This window comes from Myxine glutinosa, chromosome 10 (genome assembly GCF_964187855.1).
Source record: "Myxine glutinosa chromosome 10, kmMyxGlut1.1, whole genome shotgun sequence".
Classification (NCBI taxonomy): domain Eukaryota; kingdom Metazoa; phylum Chordata; class Myxini; order Myxiniformes; family Myxinidae; genus Myxine; species Myxine glutinosa.
Window position 1 is genome coordinate 26430592 of NC_136270.1, and position 25793 is coordinate 26456384.

A 25793-nucleotide genomic window follows, 5' to 3' on the forward strand; every position below is an offset into this window, starting at 1 on the left:
AAAATGGCAAATTTGATTGGTTAGGAGGGAGAGAAGACGAATTTGGTTTATGGGAGGAACGGGGAAGACAGTAGGGATGTTTGTCGATTTGTAAAGTAGATGTTTATGGGTAGTGTTGTGTTTTGTGGATGCAGTAAGGGGTAAGGGAGGGGCCATGTAGGTTACCTGGTGGGGGGGGGGGCGTACGATAGGAACGTACCTGTCTCACCTGGTTCCCATGTGCCCCCAGTGTGCATCACCTCACATTGCGTGCATTTTTGCGCCCTTACCACCTTACTCACTTGTCTGCTTCTTTTGTCTCCCACCTCCGAGGATCTGGCTTTGGGGTAGAGAGAGAGGAGAGAGAGGTGCTGGCTGCGCAGTTGTGGGCCTGCACTTTCGCTGTTTGCTGCCGGGATCGATACACCATATGGACCGCAATGTTTGTGGCCACCCACAATGGACCGCAGTTCGTTTGCGGCCAAGCACCACCCGGGGATGGACCTATGGGTCAACGTGGCACCTATGCCATAAAGGTGAACCACTGTTAATTAACACCACTGAAGGCCACACGAAGAGCAAGAGACACCTGCAGGGTTAGGGGTTGTCGCATTTATTTTTAATCATTGAACAATGGTGACTGCACCGATTGGTGGTGGGGTGGTGCTTTTGATGCTGGGAAAGGGTGCTCTGCACGTTATTAAAGGCCGTCGGCCACAGAGCACTCGTGGGTTGGTGTATCGATGTTGGCAAGCGCGCTCTCTCTATGCATAACATCTGCATGTGTTCCTCCAAAAACAGGTCCTGGATCGTAGTGTAAATAGCAGCGTAGTCTTGTAAATAATGCTCCCTACCGGCTGTATGTTTAGTTTGAGAATTCTTTCCGGATTCGGTTATCCTGTGGGTGTGTTTCTGTGAGGAGAAGGGTGCAACGTCGCAGGGGGACATATTTACTCATTTGTGAATATCTGTAAAACTGTCGCACTCAGGGTAGAGTTAATAGTAGAGGGAACTACATTGCGTGCCACACTAAAGTAGGTAAAAATTTATCGGGTCGGGACGCCCCGAGGGTAGAGAAGGGTGCAATGTTGCGAATATGGAATTTGGCCTCCATATCCGCTTGTAAATATTCCCCTATTTTCTCCAATACTCCCCAACTTTCCCCGATCCCCCATTCCCTAGTCCCATTGCATGTAAATAACAATCAGTAGAGCCGACCTTCCCCTTATTCCCCCATTAAATGTCGTGCCCAGGTCCACCGCACCACACGTAGCCAACTTTCGGACATCTTCCTAGTTATTCTTAATCTATGTCAGTTAAGGCCTCGTTTCCATTAATTATGACTCTTCGTTGCACCAGAATGTGATTATATGGCATCAGTAGTGAGTTTAGGACCTTTCCCATACCTCCTCCCATCTTCTTCCCCAAACAACAACAACAACAACAATTACAACAACAATTACAACTACAACTACGACTACAACAACAGAGGGGCGGGGAGTGTGCGTCCTCACACCGGCTCGGTTACCCGCCATGACCATACGCTCCACGGCGTTACCCCGAAGGGGCTGGCTGTCAGCTCCTCGTCAGGGGCGGAGCCAGTAACCCCCCCACGCACCCAATGAGAAGCAACGTGCCGATTCCACGAGGCGGAGCTAACGAGCCGAGGGCGTGTCACTCCCCGCCGGATATACGCGGCCCCGCGCCGGATGTGACGAGAGATGCGCCCCCAGCCTGGAGAGAGAAGTCGCCACCCCTCGAGCGCTGCAATACCTCCACCGCATCTCTTAAACTGGACCGTACGTGATCCTGCCCTGAGCCCAGGTGCACCTGGAGCGATCGCTACCCGCTTTCTTTGCCATCAAACCCCGTGTGAGTGAGCCTTGTCCCGTTTATCTGTCGTCCGTTGGGGTTAATATAAGTGTGTTTAAGTGCCCACCTTCCTATGTTTCCCTCTTGTCCCTGTAATCTAAACCTTCCGCATTATTGTAATAACAACCTTTGAGAACCGTATCCCTGGTGTCGTGTCGTATTAATTCCAGCCGTGTGTCTTCTTTTTCCTTCATTGGTCTAGCATAGCGCGACTAGTCAACGTTCGGGCACAATCGGGTAACTTGTGCAGACGTGGTCATACCATAAAACCGCTCGGTAAATAACATCCAAGCCACGTCTGTAACAATATCATCCATCCCAGATTGATAGCATGTTGCATGTATGATGTAACCTGGAAACTGGATTGGTCCACTAATAGGCAGCATAAGTGCAGAGTCAGCAAAGTGAAATATGTTCACCATTGTTGTCACAATTTTATGCCTCCGACGACGAATTCTGTTTTCCGGTTGTCCGTCCGGCTGTCTGTCCGTCTGTCCGTCTGTCCATGATAGGTTTTTGTTACCTCGATAACTTGAGAATGGCTGAAGGGATCCAAGTCAAACTTAGTGCAAATATGTACAATGAGGTAAAGATGAACTGATTAGGTTTTGGGGTCATGGTGTCAAGGGTCAGAGGTCATGTTAGGTAAACATCCTGTTACCGTGATAACTTGTGAACCAGTGATGCGATTTTGACCAAACTTGATAGAAGTATATATTATGGTGCAAAGATGAAATGATTAGATTTCGGAATCAAAGGTCAGAGGTAATGTCAGGTAAAAATTTGATACTTGAGAACAGCTGAAGAGATTTAAATCAAACTTGGTACAAGTATGTATAATAATGTAATAATGTGGGTGGAGGCATATCGGTTGACGTCACGATGGCATATGAGGAAGTTACTCCATTTTTTCTTGCTCTGTCCACGGGCCTAGCAGAAAACACCGACAAGGACATGGAGGTACTGGAACAATTCACCATACTACTATATGACCGTACAAGCAGTTTGCTGAACATAGACGTAGCTCGGCAAAAGTTGTTCATGAAAAAAGGACGAGCCAAGGATGCAATTCCCCAAACCAAATCAGCCTTGGTGAAACATATAAAGAGGGCTGAGTACTAGTGGCCCAAAGATGTGGTAATCCGAAGGGGCAAGGTCTGGCGAGTATGGTGGATGAGGAAGACACTCAAAATGCAGATCTTGTTGCAGCTGTAGCGCGGGCAGTATGGGGCCGAGCATTGTCATGCTGCACAAAACACCGGTAGTGAGTAGTCCATGACGTTTTGATCTGATTGCTGGTTTCAGATGATTTTAGGAGGTCGCAGTATGATGCACTGGTGACTGTGGGCCCCCTGGGCATGTAATGCTCTACAAGTGGGCCTCTGCTATCCCAGAAGGGCGTCAGCAACACTTTCCCAGCGGACGGCTAAGTGCAGAATTTTTTGGGTTTGGTGAAGTTGAATGGCGCCCCTCTTTGCTTGCCCTCTTCGTTTCAGGCTGAAAGTAGTGGACCCAGCTTTCATCCCCAGTCACTACACACTGTAAAAAAGCATCGCCTTCTGTTTCATAACGTTGCAGAAATTCTTCACATGCGTCCACTCACCGTTTTTTCAGTTCTGGTGTGAGTTGTCTGGGCACCCACCTTGCAGACACTTTGCTGAACCCCAGCACGTTGTGAATGATATGGTGTGCTAAACCATGGCTAATGTTCAATTGGGAGACCACTTCATCCAGCGTAATGCGACGGTTTTTCCTTAGTAAGCACTCAACTTCTGCAACCATTTCTGTTGTGCCGGCGGTGTGAAGCTGGCCCGAGCAAGCAGAATCTGCCGCACTGGACACTCCACTTTTAAACTTCCTATCCCAGTCGTACACCTGCTGCAGCGATAAACATGCGTCACCATATTGCATCTTCATTCTGCGATGGATTTCACTGGGATTCACACCCTCACTTCCCAATAAACGGATGCAGAACGTTGCTCCTCCCTGGTGCATGCTTCGAAGGGAGCCCCTATCTTGGAACTGCTCTACTGATGTCATACACTCAATGTTGCCAGATATAAAACAGGCAAACCATGACTCTTACCCATAGATATAACATATGTCGTCTACAATTATTACATACATTACATTCTCGAATTTATAATCGCCATTTTAAGGTTACTTATTGACTGGCGCTCGTACTTCCCGTCCTTTTTGGTGAGCTTCTAGTTCAGGCATTTGTGCCAAAAGCTGGTGCGTTAGCCTCGTTGAGTTGACAAGTGGTGATTCTACTCCCAGTTGTTCATGTCGCTGTTTGTACAGTTTGACCAAATCCACAAGTTTGAATCAGGTGTGCTTATCTAACCGAATGGAGAGGATTAGATAGCATTTGGGACATGAAGTAATTGCTAAATATCGAGTACAAGTTAATTATCTGACACTGAACCCAATGCTGGGTTACACAGCAGTGATGTTACCAGGGTGCCCTGGTAGTGCATTAACATTCACTCTTTTTCATCATTGACCTCTTGCCACAACTCCTGGTTTGTTGACTTTATTAAACTTTTAAACATTGCCAAATGAAAACCATATAATTCTGATGACTGTATACTAATGATTTGCATAAAGAAAATACTTTTCATTTCTGTAAGTATAAACTGTAAATTTCTGATCAGTGATGACACATACTTTCATCAAAACAACCAGAAATCATGGAAAAGTGTTTTATAGGATTAGAATTTGCAAAATCAGTGTCTACATACGTAAAAACATGTACATCCACACTTAGATATTTAAAATAGGATAACAGTATCAATTTCAATGAGGAAAACAATAATTAATTGGATCATTGGTGGTCATCTTGAAAAAATAGTGGCCATATTGGATTTTCAAATGGGTTTCGAGTGATCTATACACGGCAGACGCAATATATCATGACAACTGCAGGAAGACTTTCATGTCTCCATGTTCTGTCTCTGCAGCATCCCGATCGATGACCGCTGAGGATCTCGATACATCCAGAATTATTTGCGCTGATCTATGAAAACACGCGATTCTATTTTCTGCTTCTTCTGTGCAAGTCCCAAGGTCCTGCACCAACTGTATGGTGTTGCTCAATATAGGATCTGCATCACATGCTTATTGAGATATAAACTTCAAAGAGTAAGCAGCACAATGGGAGTATAGAGCTAGGGGAAATAATTGTTTGGTAGCCATTGTACTTTCCATGCATGTTTGCAGCTCTGGCGTATGTTTGCCCATATAGTACGTTGATGTTAAAGCCAAGCCGAGGTTTGTTCAGCGCTGAAGCTACAGCTTCATATCAGCATCATTTTCAATCTGTAGGTTGCACAGTTTGCCAAACCTTGTCCAAGCAAAAACCTTATAGATTTGACAATTATTCTCATCAGGTACATTGTATTTTTGTTTTGCTGGTTCTTATGTGCAGAGACATGTTCGTCTGATACGTTTAACTGCCCCCTATTTTGTCGATCCAATTTAAATACTGCATGTTTGTGGCAAGCTGATTCTTGATGTATCGTGAATTTCTCAATTGCTTTCTTCCAGTTGCTAAAACCAGTAGTTGCAGGAGTCTTTCAGCATCAGCTGTGGCACACTGAAAACACACAATTCCTTTTATTTGTGATGAATAATGGAGCCAAGGAAACCACTCGTACCAATGTTGTTGAAAATGCAGGGTTCTGAATTTTTCTGTCCAAGGTGGTATGCTTTGTGCAGGCTCGTGGTTAGAATGGTTGCATCCATCAATAAGTTAAACAGCTGTAAGTGGTGCAACTATTCCCGGAGACGTGGTGGTACTTTTGGCAATTTCCATGCAAGAAGTTTCAGGCCGAGGTGTCACACACGTACAAACGTCAGTTTCTCCCTCAATGGTACAGGACTGAAGCAGTGGCTCCCTTATCTACTCGTGGCTGAAAAGTAATAAAATAAAATAAATCAAACAATTCAACATTGCACACATATTGAAAAAAAAATTCCCCTCTATACTGAACAACAACAAAAAAAAACACACAGGAGTGCATTTCTAGGGGTACTGGTGCTGGCCTATTTAATAATCAACTTTCAATCAATAATAATCAATTTTAGCTCTTTCACGAGCCTCGATTCAGTATACAAAAATTTTTTTAAAATCCAGCTGCTGTGTATTGTCGTGTGTCTTTCCTGTAGTGAAGACCTCAGGGTGACAGATGGCCAAATGAGCTTTAACTCCAAGGCGTATAACCAACTATGGCGGTACCTTTTGCATGCGCGGAGGGGTGGGGGTGGGGGTAGCAAGTGCTTACCGGCACGGCCGGATGCGATCCGCGAACCCCCAAACAAATAAACCTACAAGACAAGGAATTAAAAATGTAACAAATAATGGGTTTAATGAAAATAATGGCAGGATAACAAAAATGAATGTACAGTGAACCAATTCCTAATTGAGGCTCCTCCACCAGGACTCGTTTACAACACCAGGGAAAGTTAAATGAAAATAAATAATGTTCCTGCCTGCCGGCACTGAACTTTGGTCTGGATGGCACGAATCGCCACACGGCACATTGAGCCGTGAAGCGGGAGCAAAACTCCTTCCTCCTCCGCTCGTTCTACGCTCCACAAAGCGCCGCTGTTTCTCAAGCGCACACAGCACAAAGCACAGCCGTCACAAAGCCAGCACTGAGAGAGGGAGAGAACGAGACGGACTCTTCCTCTTTACAATTGCACGCAAGCCAGGAATATGACTAGTTAGGCAGCTTAGCAATTTTTGGGGGAACGACTTTACAAAAGGACCATTTTTATTTTAGTGGTTCATTGGACCATATCCAATAGAATTAGGACCGGAGGCAAGACATATACAGTGTTTGACTTTTGCGCAAATACGACTCGCACAGCATAATATCGAGCAATGCATTTATGCAAATAAATCATCAGCTATTGGAGTTAGTCTAAAATCGTAAATACATAAATTGCTGGACAAATTACCTTGAACAACATGTTGTCTGTTCTAAAGCTATATTGTCATTACATCCTTGTAGTTGCGTACATGTTAAATATATGAGAGGTGCGCGAGTCACAAGTATAACACATTTGTATAAACACTCGGTATTATATTACTAATTATTATTACATGGAAGCGTAAGATTTATTATGCAGGCATGCAGAAGTTTTACAAATAACACTGCATGTAATGAAATAAAAGTTAGCCTCCTTGTTGAAAATATATACATAATTGGTTTTTGTCCTTGGTTTTTGTCCAATAAAAAGGTGAAGAACACTGTATATTTCTTGCCTCCGGTCCTAAATCTATTGGATATGGTCTAATGGACCACCAAAATAAAAATGGCGCTTTTGTCAAGCCGTTCCCCATTTTCGATAAATATGCTGCTAAGCTGCCTGACTAGACCGCCCAGGACAGAAAGAGAATATGCGACTGCTCGCGACGAAACCCAACACAGAGAGAGGGAAATGCGTCCGCCTGCGACCAAAGCCAGGACCGAGATAGGGAAATGCGTATGCGAATGCGACCGCTGTGTGAATAACAGAGAGCAGGAATTGTGACTGCTGTGCGAAGAGCCCGGGCCAAGAGAGAGAACACAAATGCGACTGTTCGTGATCAAGCCCAGAACAAGAGAGAGAAAATGGCGGGACGTGTCCCTTTTTGCTCCGACGCTAGAATGTTCTCTCCGACGTCACCCGCACTCCAATCAACGAGCGCCATCGAATCGTCCCAACTAATCGCCTTTCAGGGTCTGGCCTCATGGCCAGACCTGGCACCCATCGAGAAGATTTGAGCTGGGTGGTGTAGTGGTGTCTGGTATCGTCGGCGATTATGTTATTTTACAATTACGTGCCGATCGCATGGCTGGCCGAGTGTGCTTTATAATAACGAAGGGAAAAATACAGAGGTGATTACTAGACTACGGATTTTTATGTGAAGAAAATAGGCCTTTTATGTTTTGAAAAGTGGAATTTTTTTTTTTATGTGAAAAAATCCCGAAATATTTTTTTCCCCCATTTTATTCATTTTTTATTATTACCAAGTTTTTCAGAAATCAGTCAAAAAAAGAACAAAAAATGGTTAGCTTTTTCCTGCACAACATTAAGCACTCTGGGCTAGTAAACAGGTAAAAAATGACGTTCAGGTACCTTTATTGCAACCGCATTGTTTGATAAGTAGAGGACTAGAAGAAATTGACAAGACCCTTTTAGGAACGGTTAAAGTAGGTGTTTGAAATCATTATCTTGGTAATGTTCTCCTTGGTGAGGCGGTGTCGGCGGTCGGTGAGGACGTTTCTGTAGACGGAGAAGGACCTTTCCACGTCGACGCTGACGATGGGGCAGTACCTCAAGAGGGGGATGTCGGCAAGCTTGACTCCAGCCGGCACACCAACCTCAGATCCGTGCTGATCTCCATCCAGGATCAAAGCCACTGTCCTCAGCACACCAATGTCGGGATTGCGCTGCAGCACCGCCTTGAACTTGGTGAGCAGGATCTCCTTACGGCAGCCTCAGATCTTTTCGAGCTCCTCCTTGGCCTGATCAAGGAGCTGGAAGGCCTTGGCCAGCTCCATGCCGGCCTCCTCCAGCTGCTTAAGGATCTTCGGGATGAACGACACGTGGGCATTTAAGAAGACCAAACTGAGCTTGATGTCCGCCTTTCCGAACAGGTCCTTGGCACTCCGGATTGCCATCGCGTCGTCATCGTTCAGCTGGTCCACCATGTCCTTGACGGCCTCGAAGTGCCCGGCGTAAAACACCGCGGCGTTGATCCACGTCCCCCACCGAGTCAGAATGGGCTCCGGGGGGAGAGAAAGATTGGGCTGCTGCTCCTTCCAAAGGACAACACGCGACGGGGCTTTGACGAACACCTTCTTCGTCGTGGCAATCAGGTCGTTGACGTCCTTGAACATTTCTTGGACTGTCTCGCAGACACGGTGGAGCGCGTGGGCAACGCAAGTCACATGCAGCAAGTCCGGGAAGAGTTCCTTCAGGGCATGGCCGGCCTTGATCATATAGGCTGCGGCGTTGCTGACGAGGACCTTGAGGCACTCCGGCTTGAAATCAGGCCAAAGATAGCACAGCGTGTCATTGACTGCGCGCACGATCTCCCCGGAGTTGGTCTTCTCCGGAAACATGCACTGGACGAGGTGGGGACGAAAGTACCCCTCCTTGGACAAGCATCCCGCGATGATGTTGGCCACATATCGACCTGCCGAATCGGTCGTCTCGTCGACGGACAGCCAGATGGGCTGCTGTCCGAGGTCGGCACGGATCCCCGCCAAGGCCTCGTCGTAGCACTTGTCGAGGTAGTGCTTTCGAATCCAGCTTTCATTGGGGATCTGGAGAGTGATGTGCTTCTCCAGGAACGACCGGAGGGCAGGGTTTTCAAATTTCGACCATGGGATGCCAGCGGCCAGCATGGCCTGGCACAGCTCCTGAGCCACGACGTCGCACTTGTGCCTCTTTCCGCCACCAAAGTCCTCCGTGGTGGCTTGCGTGACCGTCCTCTTCTTCTTCAAGGCCAAGTTGCTCTTGTGGCGGTCTCCTCGGACATGTTGGGCCAGCTCAGACTTCTGCTTCGCCCAGAAAGTCTTTTCACAAGCTCAACAGAAAGCCGTGTCACTCGACACGTACTTGAAGGTGGCCCCATCGCCGCCAGCATTGAATTCCTTCAGCCACTTGACACGAAGAGCAGCACTCATCTTGAGAGGAGACTTGTTCACACTTTGTGTACACTCTCTCACTGTAGTACACCGCCTCACTGCTGTACACGCTGGGGACGCAACGCACGCAAGTGGACGCAACGTTTTGTTTTTGAGATCGATCGCAGTTAAAAATTTCGAAAAATTCCCTAATTTTTTTGAGCGTTGCCAGACATTTTCGACCAAAAAGGCCATTTTCTTTTATTTTTCCCGAAAAAGGGCGAAATATTTTTTTTCTCCGAAAATAGCAAAATAATTTTTTTGCGCGCAGAAAAGCTGTTTTATGTGAAAAAATATTTTTTATTTTTTCACATAAAATCCGATGTGCAGTGATTACACACTGGGAATTTTATCCATATGCCCTAACTAATTAGCATAGCTCCACCCCCCACATGGAGACACATAACGCTTACCCGGACATCCGACCATGACTTGTATACAGGAAGGTGGCTACACGGCATACGGCACGCGCTAATCTATAGGATCCTATATGGACTAAGGTATTTCATTGCCCACTCTCATACATGTAAATGTATTCTACCTGACAAAACCAGAGCAATTCGACTGCATCGCCAATATGCCTCCGAGTAGTCCCTGCCCATGACAACAGGTAGATACCCTCATTGGCTGTCCTAAGAATAAACAAGTTTGATTTAAATCCCTTCAGCTGTTCTCAAGTATCAAATTTTTACCAGACATGACAGGTTTCACATCGATTGGTGAAGCAGTTTCGGAGAAGGGTTTTTACGGCGCAGCTCATAGGTCAAAGCCATCTAGAATAGTGTTTGTCTGTCCGTATGTATGTATGTATGTGTGTATGTCCCTCACAAACGTACACCAATCAGAGCTGATGATCTGGTCACATGGCAGGGGTGATGTGAGGTGATTACATCTGTGATGTCGTTACGTCGTATGTCGACTGACTCCACACACCGTCATTTTGATTTATATGCCATTCAGGCCGAACATGTTGTAGAACCTGTCATATATCACAATCGCCATGCTTTACCTTTACGTTTTCCATTCAATGTGAAACACAAACAAACCGATTGTTAAATTGACAATCATTGAAAGGTGTATTGAAAGCATAGGTGTTATGGGTGTTCCAATGACAGTACGTTTAGAACTTAGGCTTCATGTCTTCATGCCTCACATTCAGGCCACTTCGAACAAATTAGCCTAGGTTTCCTAATACAGTAGTATCGTTTTCGTAATAATAATGTTACGTTTGTGGGGGTAGATGAAGGAATCCCATAGTAAAGGTAGGACTGTATAATTATAGCGTGGACGTGTAGGAGAAATCTCGATGTACTTAAGTAGGGAGACTGTAGCTTAAGATTGTTCATGTTTCTTAATACGAGGGGTGAAGCAGTGATAATTAGTTAGGTATGAAGGTTGGTTTTCCCCAATATGTGATTTTCCCTCTGTAATTTTCCCTTTACGTTTTGCTGACAAAGCCAGCCATGAAAACCTCCATTAAACAACAATAATCGTCCACTGCAAGCCAGGCAGGTTCCAGGACACTAAGCCCCGCCTTAATGGACCTCATAAGCAGGCCCTGCCCAGTCGAGGCGGAGAAACAGTGGGCGGTCAAAAAAGGACATGAGACCACGCTCCAAAGTTCATGATTGGCTGAGAGGACCATGGAGTTTCGCCAATTTGATTTCCATTTTGCCACAATAATCGCCATTTTCGGCTGCTCGCCTCGGGAGGAAAAACTGTTTCGGCCATCCCTCATCAGGCGGTCTTAAACGCTGATGACAGGACAATAATAATAACGTTAATAATACATTAAATATAATCGTAACACTTCGATCCCTTTGTCATGACTGAAAAGTTGCTGGATTGAAGTGGTGTATGGTTGGTTCATTGTTGACTCAACATGTAGAATAAACCAGTGTCTCAATGCAATCTCTTCATGTCCATGGTGACATACAGCTTAGAGACTTACAGTATTTCAAAAAATTTAATACTTCCATTATTTGCTAATACTGCTATTCCCACCCAGGTCATACTATCCTCTTCAATTACAGTATCAAACAAGCCCAACTATGCCGCTGTTCGACTTTCGGTCTTGTTTATAAATATCGGCTTTCAAGCTAATATGGCTGCCACACCACATGACATGTGACATAGAAATGTACACTATGCATAATGCATATGCATGGGTAGGGGATCACGTTTGTAAAGTTTCGTGTTGATCGGATAAGATTAGTTTTTCTATCCAAGATGGCTGCCAAACCATGTGACCTACGTCATCATTTTCAAACTATATGCAGCAATAGTGTTAGATGACATTTGTAAAGTTTTGCGTCGATAGGGTAAGTGGTTTCTGAGATATAATTATTTAATATTTTCCTTCAATCCAATCTGGCTGCCAAACCATGTGACCTTATGATGTCATAAATTTAATATTTCAATACAAATGGGTCATATATCACATGCATGCAATTTCAGATTTTTAGGATAAGGTATTCGATTAAAACATTTATGGCTGGTATTCCACTTCACCAATGACGTCATCATTATCATACTTTTGTTCCCCATTGGGAGTACTTAACAATGTGCCCAGTTTCAAATTTTTCCATTTAGCAGTTTCTGAGAAATAATTTTTTTTGTGTGTGTGTTTAAACGAAGATGGTTGCCATACCACGTCACCTGTGATGTCACAATTATCATAAAAACATTCTGCATGGGTGTCACTCCTACCCTGAAAGTTTCGTCTCAATTGGACATGTGGTTGCTGAGAAAAACGAGGTTTAGATCGTACGGACGGACGGACGACCCGAAAACATAATGCCTCCGCCCACTTTCGGGAGGGCATTGTGTGAGGGAGGAAGAAGAAGAAGAGCCACCTTTAGAGGCCATTTTTCCCTGCAGAGCTGGGGTTGGCCTTTTCCGGGCACCGTGGTCCCCTTTTTGAAGCAATGTTTTATGGCCAGATGCTCTTCCTGCCGCCAACCCTGTTAGTGCCTCTTGCGACACACAGGGAATTACCAGTGAACTGGTACTCAACTGGAACTGTGTGAGGGAGGGAGGTATAAAAACGTTAAATAGAACAAAGAGAGAAAGAAACTTACTCGCTTCGACACTGATATCCATGTTGCTAATGTCATTCAGATAACACTGGTCTTCTGGGGTCCAACGAATTACCCAAACTAGCAACGGTACCCGCCCTACGGGCGGGGCTTCAATTGGGAAGCCGAAATGAAAAGGCAAAATATCAGAAATTTAAGGCAGAATTTTTTTTTTGTAAACGATTTATATAAACATCCGTCAAATCATATCACACGTAAATCATCAAAATCAAAACAGTATCTTTAGAATTTCAATAAAAGCCACATCACTGTTCATATCGGTAAATATTATTACATCGTGTTTCAAATTGTGATATAAACTTTTCTTTAGGGAAAAGAATTGAATGATTTTGTACCTCTTCTTCAGCTTAGAACTTCAGGATAGACGACATTGCTGATAAAAGTTCCTTTTCTCTCTTTGAAGTTCTTGGCAAACATTTTTATATTGTCACTGCTGCCAATGCGACTCATGGCGACATAAAGCTGTCCATGGCTGAAGAAATCTGTCTTTTGGTAGATGCCTACCTTTTGTAATGTCTGACCTTGAACCTTGTTACTGGTCATTGCAAAGCAGAGTCGGACAGGGAATTGTTTTCGCTGCATCTGGAAGGGGAACAGGTTTTCAGATGGAATGATTGGAATCCTTGGTATGAAGATCTTGTTTCCAGCATGAGGCCCAGTAGCTAGTGTCGCATCGATGAGATTCGGCATCAGGTGTCCACAATGTAACGACTCCCATTGCAGTGGCCATTTTTAGGGTCAATGTTTCGCAGCAGCATGATCGGAGCTCCCTTCTTGAGGCAGAAGAGCATACCAAGGATTCCAATCATTCCATCCAAAAACCTGTTCCCCTTCCAGATGCAGCGAAAACAATTCCCTGTCCGACTCTGCTTTGCAATGACCAGTACCTAACAAGGCTCAATCAAAGTCAGACATTAAAAAAGGTAGGCATCTACCTAAAGACAGATTTCTTCAGCCATGGACAGCTTTACGTCGCCATGAGTCGTGTTGGCAGCAGTGACAATATAAAAATGTTTGCCAAGAACTTCAAAGAGAGAAAAGAAACTTTTATCAGCAATGTCGCCTATCCTGAAGTTCTAAGCTGAAGAAGAGGTACAAAATCATTCAATTCTTTTCCCTAAAGAAAAGTTGATATCACGATTTGAAACACGATGTACCGGTAATAATAGCCGGCGAAGCCGGTGAACGACAGTCACACATTGCTGTTGAAACGGCGCTATCGTCTGATCTGTCGGCACTGATCTTACTGCAAGCTAACTTCTTCTGGTGGAGGAAGCCGCAGTGCCTGGAGAGAACCAGTCCTGAAAGCGACTGAAGTTAGAGGACTACACACATACTGTGAAAACATATATTAAGCCCAGTTAAAATTTCTTAAAATAGGCCCGAAGCTAGCACATCGTATCGTTACTTCCTTTAGCTTCTTGTGACATTTATTGTATGTAGGTATTGGGGAGGACTGTCTGCTCTTCTCTTTTACCAAGTCTTACCAGGTACGGTACCTACTACACCTACCTACTACCAACTACCTAACCCACTGATGCCATCGTGATAGGTAAAATAGTGGCAAGAGGCTTTGGCTTCACCAGTTCATTGCGGCTTTGCAGTCGGGTACTAGTAGCCGGCGAAGCCGGTGTTGTCAATAAACGCGTACGTATTATGTCGAAAACCTGATTATGCTGTATCCCTTGGCTTGAGAATTCCGAAGCGCAATAGTAGTGTAATAATGTTGCTTCTGGGACACCTCCGTTTAACATGGGAAATCCCTATCTAATGTCATTTACCCCCTTGTCTTTTTCAAAAATCATAAACACCTCTATTTCTCCCACCCTCATCTTTATGAACCTTTTGTCTGTAGTACCTATCCTTAATGTTGTTCATTAGACCACTCAAACACTACAAATATTTGTTTTCTCTTATAGACCTATCATCCTTCTTCTACATATCATCTGGCAGATTAATCTTTGACCCACTCAAACATTGACCCATTCACTTCCATATTAATTCTTTCCCTCCCTCATTGCCCCTAAAGACCTCTATTTCTCTCACCCTGTTCTTTACGAACCTTCTAACCTTTTGACATGTTATCCTTATTCATTAGACCACTTAAACACCTGTGATCCTTCTGACCTTATGAACCTTTTAACCTTTTACTCTTAATATCATCTGGTGAATATAACCCACTCAAACAACGACCCTACAAATATTTGTTTATGTGTGGGAAATAATTTAATTCTCCTACAACTCTCCTCACCGTCTAATACATTAACAAAAAATATGTTTGAGTTCGGTTCTTTATTAAGATATTTTAACTGAGCTAAGATAAAATGGTAAACCTCCCTCAATGTTCTTATTTGAGCGCCTCCAGTGCCACACACTTTTTGGTAGGCTCTGCCCACCTTTTGTTAAGCTCCGTCCACTTTTTGGAAAAACCCGCCCACTTTTTGGTAAGCCACGCCCACCTTTTACTAAGCCCCGCCCACTTTTTGTTAAGCCACGCCCACTTTTTGCCATGCCCCGCCCCCTTTTGCTAAGCTCCGCCCACTTTTGCTAAGTCCCACCCACTTTATAAACTCTTCAGCATTGTATCATTTCCAGGTAAAACATTACATCATTTTCAGGGAATTTCCATCACATCATTTCCAGTTAAGACACGCCCAGGGAATTTCCACAGGAAATGACACACACCCAGCCCTTCTTATAAAAGGCACCGACCACACAGGCTTTTTCAAACACGCTTTCTGCTTCACTTGAGAATGGACTCCTATGCCGAAATGGAATGGGATAACTTTGCTATTCCTTGGAGTCCTACTACCTGTGTAGAACTCAACCTTCAGATTGATGAACTGGACTCGAACCTCTTATCAATGGAGGTAAGTTTGTTTATTTATTTATTTATTTATTTAATTAATTATTTATTTAATTATTTATTTTAATATTTTTTTTTAGATGAGACTCGTGCAAGAGTTAACAAAGTTAATTTTAATATTCATAGAGCTTGATTTATACAAATAAAAAATATTGTATTAAATTAATACATTGTTATTTTCTTTCACAGGAAATTGTATCTGAGATACGAAATGAAAATTCTGCTTTTAACACAACTTGGGATGAAGTTATTTTTTTGTTTGAAGACATTTTGAACAACCAAGACCCCCAGAACGAGTTCTACCTTGATGACCCAGCCAAAGAGTTATACCTTGGAGATCCACAAAATCCTGAAAAAGAGTTTTACCATGATGATACTTGTTGTGAGTTATCAAAACAAAACCCACTGAACAAGTTCTACCTTGATGAGCCAGAATACAAGTCATACATTGGAGACCCACAAATTTCTGAAAATTGGGAAAGGGGAGTTCTCCCTGATGGTCCGCAGTTATACTATGTGAGACACATCATAGAAACCCTAAAAAATTGGGCAAGGAGAGTTCTCCCTGATGGTCCGCAGTTATACTATGTGAGACACATCATAGAAACCCTAAAAAATTGTGAAATGGGAATTCTCCCTGATGGTCCGCAGTTATACTATGTGAGACACATCATAGAAACCCTAAAAAATTGGGCAAGGAGAGTTCTCCCTGATGGTCCGCAGTTATACTATGTGAGACACATCATAGAAACCCTAAAAAATTGGGAAAGGGAAGTTTTCCCTGATGGTCCGCAGTTATACTATGTGAGACTTATCACGGAAACCCCAAATATTTCTGAAAATTGTGGTTCTACCTTGGGGACTTGGAAAGATGGTTATATTTTTGGAGACTCGGAATGGGGGTTTTGTTTTGATGACTCGGAATGTGATACCTATCTTGGAGGCTCAACAGGAATGTGGTTATACCTTGGGAACTTGGAAAGTTGGTTTTATTTTGGAGACTCTACCTGTGGGGTCCATCTTGGAGACTCTTTGGATTCTAAAGCAATGAACAATGTTCTTTGTTTAATGACGCTTGATTTAAGCAATATCAAGAAAGTTCGAGGAAGAAAATGCTGGAAAATTCTTTCTTCCCATTTCTACTTCTTCAAACTTGAAAGCCTTGAAAGACAGAATTGGAAGAAGAGGAAAAAAAATAAAAATGAAATACATATTTTTAAAAAAGAAGAAAAAAAAGATTATGTTAGGGTTTGGGTGGGATTTTGAATGTGAGGGTTAGGGATGGGGTTGGGTTAGGGATGGGGTTGGGTTAGGGTTGGGATTTTGAATGTGAGGGTTAGGGTTGGGGTTGGGTTAGGGATGGGGTTGGGTTCGGGTTGGGATTTTGAATGTGAGGGTTGGGGTTGGGTTAGGGATGGGATTGGGTTAGGGTTGGGATTTTGAATGTGAGGGTTAGGGATGGGTTGGGGTTGGGTTAGGGATGGGGTTGGGTTAGGGTTGGGATTTTGAATGTGAGGGTTAGGGATGGGGTTGGGTTAGGGATGGGGTTGGGTTAGGGATGGGGTTGGGTTAGGGATGGGGTTGGGTTAGGGATTGGGTTGGGTTAGGGATGGGGTTGGGTTAGGAATGGGTTGGGTTAGGGATGGGGTTGGGTTAGGGATGGGTTTGGGTTGGGGATGGGTTTGGGTTAGGGATGGGTTTGGGTTAGGGATGGGGTTGGGTTAGGGTTTGTATATTATTATGACTCACTCACACATACACAAAAGTTAAGCCCCAACTGGAAAGTTGAGGGATTCTGTGTTTGGGGTTCACAGATTTAAAAACGTATCCCCATTATACACACACAAAAGTTAAGCCCCAACTGAAAAGTTGTGGGATTCTGTGTTTGGGGTTCACAGATTTAAAAACGTATCCCCATTATACACACACAAAAGTTAAGCCCCAACTAAAAAGTTGTGGGATTCTGTGTTTGGCGTTCACAGATTTAAAAACGTATCCCCATTATACACACACAAAAGTTAAGCCCCAACTAAAAAGTTGTGGGATTCTGTGTTTGGGGTTCACAGATTTAAAAACGTATCCCCATTATACACACACAAAAGTTAAGCCCCAACTGAAAAGTTGTGGGATTCTGTGTTTGGGGTTCACAGATTTAAAAACGTATCCCCATTATGCACACACAAAAGTTAAGCCCCAACTAAAAAGTTGTGTGATTCTGTGTTTGGGGTTCACAGATTTAAAAACGTATCCCCATTACATTTTATTTATTTATTTATTATTTTCAAGGGTATTATCTGCTTACTTGTGTTTTTTGTAATTCTTGCGAGTAAAATGAACCCAAGATTTCTTCTCCATTTAAATCATATAATTTGTAGGTCCAAGGGACTGTATCCATTACATCAATGATTTTAAATAATTCACGAGTCCATTTTTGTGTATAACCTTTCTCAAAATGACTTTTCCATTTGTATATTCTTACAATATCACCAACTTTAAACTTGGGCTTTCTCAAATTAATCTCCTTTTCATATTCTAATTTTGTAAATGTTTCTGATGGTTTTGATTTTGTTGATGAATGAACTGTATTATTGTAATTATCTACAATATCCTGAATTAAATACACCCATTTTTGAGAACCGAGTTGTGTGAATTTTTTATATAATTTCTCTTTTAAAGTACGATTAAAACGCTCAATAACAACTGCCTTTCCTTCATTAAAGGTGCTGTATAATTTAATACCCTTCCCCTTAAGAAATTTCATGAATATTTTGTTATAGAACTCTGTTCCCTCATCAGTCCATAACTTCTTTGGTTTCCTTTTATCCCGATCAAATATTAGCTTAAAGGCTAACATTAAAGTATCACCCCTTTTATTTTTTAAAGGGACAACCCAGGCAAATCTACTCCTCAAATCAATAACGGTTAAAGCATACCTGTATCCCCTGTCATTATTCAATTCAATTAAATCAGCGGACCATATGTGGTCGGTGTATTTAGAATAAACCTTCCTTCTTTTAAACTTTGTGATTATAGGTTTGTGTAATTCTTCAGCCAAAAGCTCCTCAGTCTTGATGACATCATTAGAGCCTAATAGTTTTTTGAGGAATAACCAAGACCAAGTTTCAATTTAGCATTTATCAAATTTCTCACAATAAACCTATCAACTTTCTCTCTCAACGTTGGATTTTGTATCAAAGACAAATTATACAACATTTCGCTGTCGGCTTTATGTTTTTCAGTCAACGTAGTGGTTTTCCCATAAGCAATATCATGCTTCATACACACTTCATCAACCCTATTTGTAGGTTTAGACCAAGGTTTAGGATTGTCAGCCTCATCTAATCTTTTATCCAAGTTTGTTCCTGGACCACAGAAAGAATACCCTGGAAGGTGTAATTCCCCTGGAATTCCAGTTGTTGTAAATTTACTTCCTGACAGAAACTTTTGTATGTCTCCTCCTCTTTTAGGAGAGATGAATTGGCACTTTTTAGAGCCACATACTTGACATATTCCTTTTTGATAAACTCTATTATTTTTAGCTTTAACATAAGAGATATTTTTAGATTTAGTTTTCTTTTTACATTTGAGACAATAACTCATATTTATTTATCAGAAAAATTCCGACAGAGTATCAAAACCTTTTTGGTTTTCAACATATACATTTCAATCTTTATTTTTAAAACATAAAGAATCCTAAGGAATGCCTTCACTCTCTCCTCCATTTATTTACAAATAAAAACTAACTAAAGTCAATGACACCAACATCATCAATCACATAATCTTTTCCTTCTTCTTCTTCTTCTTCTTCACCACTTTCTCGTTTAAATCTCCTCCCTGAAATTGAAGACATTGACGTTGTTATTTTTGAAACCATTATCTTCATAAGAGTTGTTAATTCTTTAATTTCCTCTTCGGTGCGTTGAGATTGATTTATTTGCTGTAATACACTCAATCTTTTACGAATCTCACTGATTTCCATCTTTTTATATTTTTCCTCCCTCTCTCTTTGCTCCCTTTCCTCCCTCTCCTCCTTCTCCTTTTTCTCCCTCTCCTCCTTCTTCTTTTTCTCTCTTTCCTCCTTCTCCCTTTTCTCTCCTTCCTCCTTCTCCTTTTTCTCCCTCTCCTCCTCCTTTTTCTCCCTCTCCTCCTTCTCCTCCCTCTCCCTTTCCTCCTTCTCCTTTTTCTCTCTTTCCTCCTTCTCTTCTTCAACTCCTTCCTCATCCCTTGCTACCCTTGAGTTTGAACCCCAAAGAATATTATACATATACTCATCTGGATTTTGAGATATTCTTGTATCTATAATTATTTTTCTCATAATAGGATACCAATAAGATTTGTTGACGATTTCTAAAAGAGTTTTATATTTCATAACTTTGAGAAGTTCATTTTTATTTAATATTTTAAACAAGTCTCTATTTGTGGGTTTAACAATATCAGTATAAGGCCAGTTTTTAATGACAAAATTCCCATGTATATGCTCCAAATCATAAGGTATGTAATACCGAGCACCCTTTTCTTGTAGGTATCCTTGAATACAAAAATTATAATTCTCTTGTAGTCTTCTTCCTGCCATTTATGTATCAGAAATATATGTGAGATTAATATTATGACAGGTAATACCACCCCATCTTCCCACTACCAAATCGGTTTGTATTCCTCGGCTTTCTATCCTTATCTCATTACCTTCCTTCTTTGTCATGCGAACCATCGCTATACTATCATATATTTTTCTTTTCTTAAAATCACGTATTTGTTGTTTACTAATTGTACTTCCACATAAATCCTTATCCTCACCAAGTGGATAATATTCTTCTTTACGAGACTGATTTAAATCATGTAGGTCTTCTATGTTTATTGAAAAAGACCAATTATACCCTAAATCAGGCATATCATACCCCCATTTATTAATTCGCATATTAACTAAATGTCCTTCTTTATAAAATTCAATTGTAAGCAGGTAGTTAAATTCAATGAGGAAAGGTGTATGGTCAGTATAACCAGGTGTTGTGGTTGTAAATTTTACTTGTTTCACAAAACGTGCTGTTTTCTTTAAAAATATATATTGTGATAAATCACTTAATCTAATTAAGTCATTCGCATCTGTAGGGTTTGGATAATTGATTAATTTATAAGTATTCTTCATATTAATATTTTTACTTACACTATATTTTTGTCGTTCAGCCTGTGCCTTTGTATAATAATTTGATAAATCAATATCCTGAGAGGATTTTCCAAAGATAGAACCATCTTTTCCAACATAAGTCATTTATATTAGATTAAAAATGATATCATAAAAATTTTCATTATTGTTGAGTTGAAATAATACATATAAACATAATTGACCACAACATTTAGAATTAATTTCTTGAACTTGAAATGTTTGATAAACACCATTCTGTAAGAATTGTATTACTTCAACAGGTGGTGGCATACCATAACTATCAAAATAATATTTATCCTGACTATTATGAATACAAACCCAATGAGAACCATTCTGTGTGTCTAAATTCATAATAATATTCTTTGTATTCTTATTTATATGTATTAATTCATCTCTCATACAAATAACCACATTATCAATTTTTAGTGTTTTACAATACTTAGCTAGTTCTATATTTGACGTTGTATTCTTTCCAAATTGTTTAAACCATTTATCCATTTATTTATGAGAAAGATACAATCCATTACCCCGTTTAGTTAGTTTAACACCCGCTTGAGCGATAGAGGAAAGCATATCTCCAACCAACAATCTAGCTTTATCAGGTAGACTTTCAAGTTTTTGAGCAAAATCTACAATTACACCACTTCCACTAATTTGTTTCTCCAACTCCTTGTTATGTCTTTCCAATTCTTTTTGAGCTTTTAGTTGTGCCTTCCTTTCGTTAGCAGTTTTTACCGCTGCTGAAATACCACCAGTCAATGCTCCCGCCGCACTTAAACCAGCAAATAAAGGAATTAGAAATGGGAGAAATCCTCCTCTTGACTCGTCTATTGAATATTTCTTTAACATAGGTTTCGTCATTTTAATTTTAAGTGATCCAACATCATTTAGTGTTTTTACTTGTGTGTGTGTGAGTAAAACATCAATTCTTACAGCTCCTTTTCTTTGAATTGTATTAACATTAATAATACAAGGCTTTTGATTTTGAATACAAGATGTTAATTTATTAAGATTGATTTGATTAACATATACCCCAACCATTTATTTATGAGAAAAAACCTATGTGATATTAATCATAACACCATTATCTGTATTAATCTGTAATTCTGTTTCCTCCAAAAGCAAACAATATGCATTAACCTCTTCACTCTCCCCTCTTTCAATGTATAGAGAAGTATCCACTCGATTAGACTTTATAGTTTCCTTTTGAGAACTCAGGTCAATTGCGTAGATTGTATAAAGTTTTTGAAACGCAACCATATCCAAAATAGGATCATTATTACCATTACTTTCACACACCTTTTGGTAGGACTTGTAGGCTTCCGCATAATCATTTTTTTCCCAATCAATTTCCAATCTATCTCGCGGATAAAATGTGCCATCAAGAGAAACCCGAAGTTGTTTCACCTTAGCATTATCACTCAGCGCATTATTCTTATTAGTACCGTCCTCTCCATCTGGTTTTTTAAAAATGAGCCAGAGGTATCGTGGCTTTCCTTGAAGAACACCCAAATTCCAAGTGTAGGTAGTGTGTTCCAGTTTAACGTGTTGACATCTTCTTTTAAGGTATGATACATTTAGCGGTTTCTTTGAGTTAAGTCTTCTATTTAACATCTCTTCCGTTTTAAGATTAGGAGTATATTCACTGATATACCAACACAAATCATTAATAACAAATTTATTGTTGTCTCCAAAAGCATTTTCATCCCCAAAAAGCAACCTATTTACATTATCATTCCTTTGTAGTTGAAATCTAATTTTAAGACCATACAAAACTTTATCATAATCGCAAAATCCAAATATACCTTTAAGAGGTACTGCTACGGTAAAACTATTCACTGCTTTTGTTTCATCATTATACATTGACTTCCTTTGACTATAACCAGGGTCTGCGTTTGTACCCGTTGACATATCAGGAATAAAACCTTCAACAGCTCCCTTACCCATTCTATCACTAAACGAATATAGTGTAAATTTCATCATTTCAGATGTAGCAGAGACATAATCAACCGCTTCAACCTCTTGTGTTCCAATATACAGGCGGACACTGTCAAACATTTTCCAGAAGAAATCATTTACGAGTGTAGCATTAGTATTATTCGCAGCCTTAGTGAATTTAAATTTACACAGCAAGAAACTATCAGCTATATTCAAGTAAGTTTGTTGATTATTTATTTCAAAACTTTTTGTTCCGTTTGAATTCCAGTCTGTTCCTGTTATAGCATTTACCTTAAAATAGTCTTCCTTTTTAGTGGAGTTTGAAATGATAATCGTATCATCCAAATCATAGATACTATCAATCGCTTCCATACTTGTATTTATATAGCATTAAAATTGTTGAAACCCTGACCCAAGTATTTTAATGATTTTTTGTCGTTCTTGTGAAGATAGTTGAGTTTTACCTTTTTTTATTTCTTTGATTGCTTGTAATTTATGAGACTCCTTTTGAGCATCTTTTATACTCTTTATAGCACCCGCAACGGAGCCCACGGCAGAAGCAGTTGAATCAATTAGGTCTTTATGTTTAAGGATGGTTGAACCAATACCCATTAGAGTATCAATTATCCCATCTCCTTTATTTCGAAATTGATGACCTACACCTCGTTGTCTCTTAGGTTTATAGTATCCTCTACCCACATACCTTGTATAGTCTGGTGAAAGGAACATGCCCTCCCCTGTAATTATTTTATATTTTCCCAACTCGTGTTTTCTCACAATAACCATTATTTATTTATTGAAAAACTTCACGTAGGTGAATTCTGATGGATATAATTTCATCATTAAAGGATATCATACGATTATCTTGGTCGGTTATCCTAAAACTTACTCTGTATATGGTTTTTCCTGACACAGGTAAATAGACAAGATTTTTTGGTTCCATATTAAATTTATAACCAATCGGGGTTGAGTATGCACTGAATGAAAATATTGTATTTGTTCTTATTCCATCGTTATAAGCACCATCAATCAAATCACAATGAATTAATACTGAATTTATACCAGAGGATATTTGGATAACATTATCACTGTAAAACGTCCCGTTATTTTCAATCTTTTTTGAAGAGAAACCCAATAGCTCTCTAAACGAATTTTCAATCGTGAAATCAACTTTATAATTATTTTTAAGTTTAATAGTTGATTTTGAAGTGTGTTTTTGAATATCTATTACAATATTTTTTGGTTCATCACCTTTTTCTTTCATAAGGCGAGAGACTTCTGAAGATATTTGAGAAATCTCGTAAGCTCCAGGTGAAACGGTTATAGTTTTATATCCACTTCCTGGATTATAACTAAACTTGTTGTTTTTCTCTGTGATATTAAAAAGGGTATTGTAAGTTTCCATTGACAACAAAGATGCCTCATATGAGGTAAGGGGGTCAAGTTGTAGTGGGTAAGGGAATGAAGCTGTGTAATCGCTCGTTGTGAAATTAAAACTAAGAATTGTGCTTCTCATCTTATTTAATATCTAATAAAATATCTTTGTATTGACATTTATTAATTATTTTCATGTTCATCAACTGATCTAAAATGGCTGAGGATTCATTAAAACAATTGTTGTTTCCAGCCTTCTTACTACCTAACAACAATAATAGCCTATTAACTAATTGTGATGGGTCATTTGGAAGAAAACTAACACCCGAACCAAGCTTACTTAAAGCATCAATAATATGTTTCTCCTTCTCATTCTTCTTACTTTTACCAGCAACAGAAACTCCATAATCAAGTGCATTTAGCAACTCAATATATACCCTATCTTCCTCTCTTTCCATATCAAGTGGTTCCTCAAAATATTTTGAACCGCTGAATCCGGGGTTTGTTAGAAGAAACATTAATCTTGGAGTTAATTTAACATTTGGTTGAGTAGAACTCAAGAACATCAATTCATCATTAAATATCAATACCTTTTCTTCCACAAGATGAAACACTGCTGGTTCTTCTGTTGGAATGAGACCTGCTCTGGTTTTTGAACCCGCCGAATATTCATTGTTTTGAAGAGCTTCCACAACATAATTAGGGGGTTGATTTACCTCCTCAAGTTTCCGAAATAATCCCTCGTCATCATATTCTAATTCACCAAGTTCTTGTTTTGTTATCTGACTAAAATCTTTGAGCATTTGAAGTTTTTTCGGAGTAAATTCTACCGTGGGAACTGTAGGTGAGTGTTGAGTTTTCAAAAGTGGTTTAAAGAATTTCTCTTGTTTTCTTTCAAAGGCTTCTTCACCAGTTAGTTTCTGTCTCCGTTTCTTCTTTATCTCTTCCTGTTGTTTAACAACTTTTGAAACTAATTGTTGATGTTCCTTAAACTTTCTTTCTCTTTCTTCGGTATTCATTTTCTGTATTTATTTATTGAAAAATATCATTTAGTATCTCATCTTGTTTCACAACAATATATTTATATTTTCCAATCGTGTGTTTCATATAATTTTCAAATTCTTTTTTACTACATAACGTAGAGCAATTATCTCTCCAAAAATTATTTACATCTATTGAATTTAACTTAAATAAAATAAAAGTATTGGCATTGTTTCTTATTGAGCGTCGAGGGAGTTGAAAATATGATTGACTAAGATATATACAATTACAAGAAGAATGTCTCCCTCTTGTATAGTAGCTATCCATTACTGTTTGGTTTCTCTCATTAACACAATCATCAAAGATGACGAGGTTCTTTTTTGATTTATCTAAATCTTGAGGTGAAGGTATATCATCCGTATTATCACTGAGAATACAAGTTATGGGTTTCGATTTTGATTTCTGTGTATCACAAAATAATTGTATTATATCTTCAATATTATAATCATTCAGTTTGTTTTGAAGTTTAAATAAACCGATAATGTCTTCCTTTTTAAGACCTGCATTAAAACCCTGTGAGAGTAGTTGATACTCGGGTTGAAAACTTGACTTTGTAAAAATTATTAAATTATCATAATCTAAAAAATTAGGACCAAGGAGCATCTTTAAAAGTAAACAGGTTTTCCCACATCCGCTTGAACCAACTATTAGACATCTCAATGAATTTGGAATGTTTTTATGGTTATTAAATTTTATCTTATTTTCCCAAACGGGTAAAAAATCATTCATTTATATATTTGGAAAACAAGTCATCCAACTTTTTTTGAGCTATTTTAGAA

At 40.2% G+C, this 25793-nt stretch overlaps 1 long non-coding RNA gene across 1 annotated transcript in view; it reads right to left on the reverse strand.

The window, feature by feature from the left end:
- Positions 1 to 4371: 4371 nt before the first annotated feature.
- Positions 4372 to 25793, reverse strand: part of LOC137434308 (uncharacterized) — a 30341-nt gene continuing 8919 nt past the window's right edge. The window contains exons 3-5 of the long non-coding RNA XR_013624692.1: positions 12392 to 12557; positions 6138 to 6510; positions 4372 to 5765 (exon numbers count right to left, since the gene is read on the reverse strand). This is a non-coding gene — a long non-coding RNA (uncharacterized LOC137434308). The remainder of the gene's footprint in view (positions 5766 to 6137; positions 6511 to 12391; positions 12558 to 25793) is intronic.